The sequence below is a fragment of the Aptenodytes patagonicus genome, chromosome 5 (genome assembly GCF_965638725.1).
Source record: "Aptenodytes patagonicus chromosome 5, bAptPat1.pri.cur, whole genome shotgun sequence".
Classification (NCBI taxonomy): domain Eukaryota; kingdom Metazoa; phylum Chordata; class Aves; order Sphenisciformes; family Spheniscidae; genus Aptenodytes; species Aptenodytes patagonicus.
Genome location: NC_134953.1, coordinates 5599771 through 5605770, shown reverse-complemented (window position 1 = coordinate 5605770; position 6000 = coordinate 5599771). Strand labels below are relative to the sequence as shown.

General features: G+C 48.3%; 1 protein-coding gene across 5 annotated transcripts in view; it reads left to right on the top strand.

Annotated features, from left to right (window-relative positions):
* The first annotated feature begins 259 nt into the window (after positions 1–259).
* The window catches only part of ZMIZ1 (zinc finger MIZ-type containing 1), a 364718-nt gene continuing 358977 nt past the window's right edge, over positions 260–6000 (top strand). For all 5 annotated transcript variants that reach the window (XM_076338397.1, XM_076338398.1, XM_076338399.1 and 2 more), the window contains exon 1: positions 260–361. The gene's annotated coding sequence lies outside the window, so the exon portion shown is untranslated. The remainder of the gene's footprint in view (positions 362–6000) is intronic.

Below are 6000 nucleotides of genomic sequence, written 5' to 3'. Positions count from 1 at the left end.
GAATCTGGGACAGATTTTGCCAGCAGCCACAAAGCATGGCCCTTTGGTAATAGAATAGCCAATGTAATTTGACACTTCAACTTGCTGTGCTCTCTGCTAGTTGATTCACTTACTCACCCACTAACATTGAGCTCCTTTTCACTGTCTGTGGGCAAGGGGGGAAAAAAAAAGGGGGGGGGGGGAGAGAGAGAGAAAGAAAGAAAAAAGAAAGCGGGGGGAGAAGGAAGAAGGGGGGGGGGAATAAACAAAATTATATATTTAAAAATACCCGAGCAGAGCTGCAAATCAGTTGGGGAGAGAGGATTTTGCCTGCCTTCTTCCTTATTATTTTGCTGCTGCAAGGCTGCTTTGCAATCTGTAGGTAAGTTTCGCGTCTATTTGCGCTCCCTGCTCGCACCTCCCCGTTCGCGGCCGGGCAGGGGTTGCGTCTCGGCGGAGCAGAAACAATGGAGCGACCACGCTGGGGAAATAGGTGCACAGGGGGAGAAAAAAAAAAATAAATTACATATTTATTCCGCGAGGGGAGAAAATGTGCGGAGACTCCTTAAAGGGGCAGGCTGTCCCCGCCGAGGGAGCGGGGCGAGGGCGGGCGGGGAGCCGCGGAGCCGGGCCCGGCGGCGGGGAGGCGGCTCTGCCCGGGAAATGCCCTTCCCGGGCCGGCCGCGGGGGGACCCGGCCCGGGTCTAACTTGTAGCAGCCGCGACGCGAGGCGGGCGGGCGAGCGGGCGCCGGAGCCGCCGCAAAAACAAAGGGGGCTGCGGGGGCCGGGGCGGCGGCTGTCCCCGGCCGGGGCGAGCGCCGTCGGGGCGGGCGGGCTGGAGCCCCGCGGCGGGGCCGGGTCTGCGGTCTGCGGCTCGGGGCGTGCGTGCCCGCCCGGCTGCGTGTGCGTGCCCGGCCGCGCGTGTTGGGTTTGGGAGACGCGTGGGGGGAGCTTGAGCCTGTTTTCCGGGCTCCGGGAAGCTTGCCTGGGTGTGAATTCCTTGTGTCTGGGTTCCGAGAGCCAGTTGGGACCGGGGCCTCTCTCGCCAGGCAGGAGGAAGGAGCAGCCCCCCTCCCTCCGTCTCTCCCCTCCCTCCCCCCGGTGCATCTGTCCAGGAAGCCGCCGGGGCGGGAGGGGAGGGGGCGCGGGGGCAGAGGGCCGGGGGGGCCCGGCCCGGCCGCCGCTCGCCGCCCGCCCGCCTGCCTTTGTGCGAGGGGAGCGGGGGAAGCGCTTCCAGGGGCGGCTGGCGGAGCTGCTCGCGGGGAGAGGGGGAATGGCAGTCAGTTAAAAGACACTTCAGGAATGTAAACATAAAAATAGGAGCCATCCAGCCACGCTTTTATTCCCCCCGTGCCGCTCGGGATAGCGCTCTGGGCTGGCTCGGTAGCGGGGAAGGAGTAAGGCAGCCGGAGGCAGGGGGAGGAAGTTGTTACTATAATCGGGTTTTTAGACGGTAAACTTTGTTTTGCACGTGTAAAGTTGAATTTCGGTGCTACCTTGGAGGCTGCGATTAGGGGCAGCGGAGCGGGGAGGCGTCTGGGGTTTTCTCCTCCAAGTGCAACCCCCATTACCATATTTATTAAAGGTGAAATGTGCCCGGCGGTGGAAGTGTGACCCCCGCATCGCGGCGAAACGGCTTTTGTCTGGGGTTGTCGGGGTCCCGCTAAACACTTACGGCAGCTGCACAAATGATTACAAATTGCAGCCGTAGAGGCGGTTTATTGAGACTGAAGCGAACTTAAGGAATAGCTCTGCATTGCCGTCCGATTGTGCACGGTGTATATTTCTGTGCTTCAGTTAATAATCTGCAAACGGCTTAATGGCTCTGTAGTGCCAGAGGAATTGGTTTTCTCCATTTACTTCAGCAGGCCTGAGTGAAGCTGGTGTTCTGACTGCTTTTTTCAATGCATTGACATGAGAGAAGAGGATTTAACTTGGCAGCCTGAACAAATGCTCTATCAAAGGTTTCCTAAGAGACAGTAGGAGAGCGGGGGAGATGAATGACCTGGGGTAGTTTTAGGGTGCTACCTATGCAAGCTTTCTTTTAAATATGAAATGGCCATTTAGGACTCTGAATAAAACTGCGCGCATCAGAAAGGCGACAGGCTTACAAAATTTAAAAGGGCAAAAGCCCATTAACGCTGTGGCAAAGCTTTGGCTCCCAGCTCTGGTTGAGTAGTTCCAACTGCCTTGAAGTGCCAAAGCTTTTAAGGAATCTTTAGCAACAGCTTCTTTCTAGCTGCAGTATGGACCTTGGCCTTGCACACTGGAAGGTTAATGGTGCAGCCTCTCCTCCCCAGGCAGAGGAGCGAAGGCGAGGGCGGCAGGCGTAAGGGCACCGGGGGTAACGGAGAGGTGAAGCAAAACCGGGGGTGGGGGGGGGTGGCGGGGAAGAAGGAGCCCTATGCTGGGATGTACGGCTAAAACCTCTTACTGGTGGGAACCTGTTCAGGTCGTGATACTGGGGCAGCAGTGTGGCATGTTGGCAGAACTCTAACTCAAAAGTATTACCAGCGCCAGCAGAAAAGCTTCACAGAGGAATATAGCAAAGCTAAACAGCGCGGCCGGTCTTTGGGAGAATAAGGATCCTTCTAACAAACACAGTTGGTCTCGGATTCAAACCTTCACTTCCTTCTCTCGACTGGGGGAAACGTACTATGGCATCAATCTTCTCTTGGCGGGGCCTGGTGCAGGTCTGTGAATGCCAGAAGACTCGCTCTGACCTTTTTCTGTTCAAGTTGAGGATGTTGAAACACCAGCCATCAAACAAAAGACACATTGAAAGCAAGATCTGCAGTGGAGCACGTGTGACTTTGAGGCTAGTTGAGTGCATTTGGTGACTGTTTCCCTCAGAGTTTGGGGGGGGGGGGGGGGGGGGAAGGAGAGAGAAAAGGCCGCTTATTTTTAAAATGACGCTATGGAAAACATGACTTGAAATCCTCTAAATATCCCACAGTCAAGGACCTTTCTTCTTTTTATCTTTACTTTTTAAATGCCTTCTTAAAATGTCTTGATTTTTACATGCGTAGCTATAATTGCCAAATTACAAGAAGACTGTTTTTCCCTACGGGTGTGAGGAGAACCAGGAATTTTGCAGAATCTCCCACGTTTTAAAACAAAAAAAGCTTTTTTTTAAAAAAAAAAAAGCATCTTCAGGATTACGTTTTAAAACAATGAAAAATTTCCTGGGATTTAATTGACAGATTGTGAGTTTTACCTACTCAAGATAACACTACCTCAAAAGGTGGCTGATTTAAAGATTATTCTGTAAATTGAAATTTAAATTTACTTTGGGCTTTCAGAATTTAAAAAGAACGCCCTCGGGACCAGTCGATATAGGTGTCTAACCTGCCAATGACACTCATGTCAACATGGACAGATGCTTTTATTGTTTACATTGTTTATGGTCCACAGTACCTTAAATAAACGTTGATCATGATTAGAAACAATAATTGAGTCTGTGGCAAAGGATCAATGAAAACTTTGTTTCAGGAAAGAAGTGAGTTGCTGTGTATATATACAGAGAGTGTTTTGTGCTGTCCGAGATGAAATAAAACTGCGATCTTAATGCTGCATACAATTCTGGTTTTAGAATATTTTAAGAAGCCCACAAAAGATAATAGATCAGTTTCTGCATCATCTGAAAGATTTGTCCTGATCAGCAGCGGTTACGAGGGGTGGGAAGGAGAGGAGGCTTTGTAGCATGTTTCCATTCATAACTTTTCTTGGGAGTTGCTTGCCCTTTACCCCAAATCTCTTCCACTTTTATAGGCTCCAAAGGTTTTGTGTTGACCAAAAAGAACCAAACACAAAACCCAAACCCTCACGGATGGCAGTTACATCACTGATACTATAGTTGGAGACAATGTTGGCTGGTTTTTAGCAACTTGATGTTTGTACTAGCAGCCTGGAAAGCCTGGTTTCTCTCCTGAAAAGGAAGAAAAATAGATCCCGGAAAGGAAACAAAGTTGGAATTCCTTTTGCCTTCCACAACGGTGTTGATAGGCTTCGGGACAATGGGGATCCAGCCTTTTTCCAGTCGCCCAGAAGATAATGTGACGATGAGAAATGGATGTAGTGGCTGGCCAGGAGCTCGTGGTGCCTGTCGTGCTGCTGTAACAACGTGGGTGATCAAATGCTGCGGAGGGAGCGAGCTGGGATTGTTATGGCTTTACCTGGGAAGCCTGTTTCTCATAAATAAGTAGGACTGCAGTTAATGCCTGTGGTAACAAATTTGACCACTATGCAATTGGCTGATTTGTTCACTCCTAGTTAGACCAATTTTTGTGAAATCCTATCCTGTATTACAGCAAACTGGCAAGAATATTGCTGAAGAGTTCAGAGTTGGTTTATGCTTGTTCTTGTCAACTGACTGTTGTGGGAAGAGGAACGCAAGCCCTCTTTATCCATTTAGGTGTGTTTTATGGGAAAGCACAGTGAACAGTGCATCGATACAGACCACCACAGATGGGCACTGATGTACCTCCTGCTCAGATATTGTATGTTTTCCTTTCACTGAATTTAGGTGTATGTAAGCTTTCCTGCTGATGATAAGTTGAGGCTGTCAGTGGTATTGGAAATCATTTCTGCTTTAAAATGATGTCTTTGGCTTAAAAACAAAAGATTTGTAAATCGAAATGTTGCTTTTTCATATTGATTCCCCCCCCTGCTTCTTTTTCTAAAGGCAAAAACTTCTTATGTAGCAATTCTCAATTTCTTTATTTCCATTGGGTTTCACATGATCATTAGTATTCAGCTTGGTTAACGTTAGAATGTTTTAAAGGTGATACAGGCTGCAAGAGAAATGTCCAGGCAATGGGTTGTAATGGATCTCCACAGCTCGACTGTTGGAGGCAGTAGTGTATTATGAGAGTAGGAGATGGTCTTACACTTGTTACGTGTTATTTTTGGTTCTAATAGTTAAGATACACTGAAGTTTAAATTGCCTCCAAAGGTGAGGTTTGCCAGCTTCAGTACAGTGCCTCTACCCTTCCCTTTATGGAGCAGGGCAAATTTGTGTGGGTATTATGTATCTAGTAGAAAAAAGAAAGTTGTTCTTTGGCAGACAAAATCACTTTCCATCTAATTTCTCCTGTAAGTGTCAACAGAAATTAAGTTACTCCACAGGGGATGACTCGTTCTCAAAAGAACCTGCCCTTCTGAAGGCTCATGTAGGTGATCATTTGATCCGGGCCACCTATAGTTTCCTTCAGTTGCTTATACTTTTTAGGCCTGTAGCAGAGGATAGAAGTAGTAGCTTGCACTCCTGTATTGAACCCTGGAACAGCCAAACACAATCCCTTCCAATGGGGAAGGGGTGATGGTTGATGCTTTTTTAAATAATGTTTAGGGTCTAACGAAATACCTAAGCTCGGAAAGAGACTCCTGTCCTTTCCGCAGATAATTCAATAAATCGAGCTGTTTTCTGTTTTGTCTAGTGTATTAATACTGAGGTAGTCACATACAAGCTATCACGTTAACATTCCATTAAGATAAATGTGGGAAGTGTATCCCTTGGTTGGTAGTCCAGCATTTGTTTTGAGTCTGCAGAGCAGCTTTGAATTGATTCCCAAAGTGAAGTAAGAAGGCTATTGGCTCAGCATGGGGAGGGAGGGAGGAAAAGAAATTGCTGAAAACCCATTAATATGCACGACGCTACAAAACTGTGGAAATTTCATAAAACCGTGGATTTGGATTGCCTCTACTGCTCATTGTTTGTCTTCATAAGGAGTTTATTATTTGATCCCCCCCCCTTAATGTTTATATGTCAGTGGATGGTGGAGAGCTGATTTATAAAACCGATGTCCTCATGCTAAGACATCCTTCTTCAGCTCTGTGAAACCTACCCAGATGATCCTCTGGCTGCCTGATCCATAGGTAGTGGTGGTGTCCCCTCCCTGTAGAGCCATATTCCAGTTTCTTGGTAGTCAACATTGGCTGCGAGCACGGAAGGACTCAGCCTTTTTTTGCCGGAGAAAAGCAGCACCGCTGTGGGTCTGACTTCGGAAAGGGGAACAACT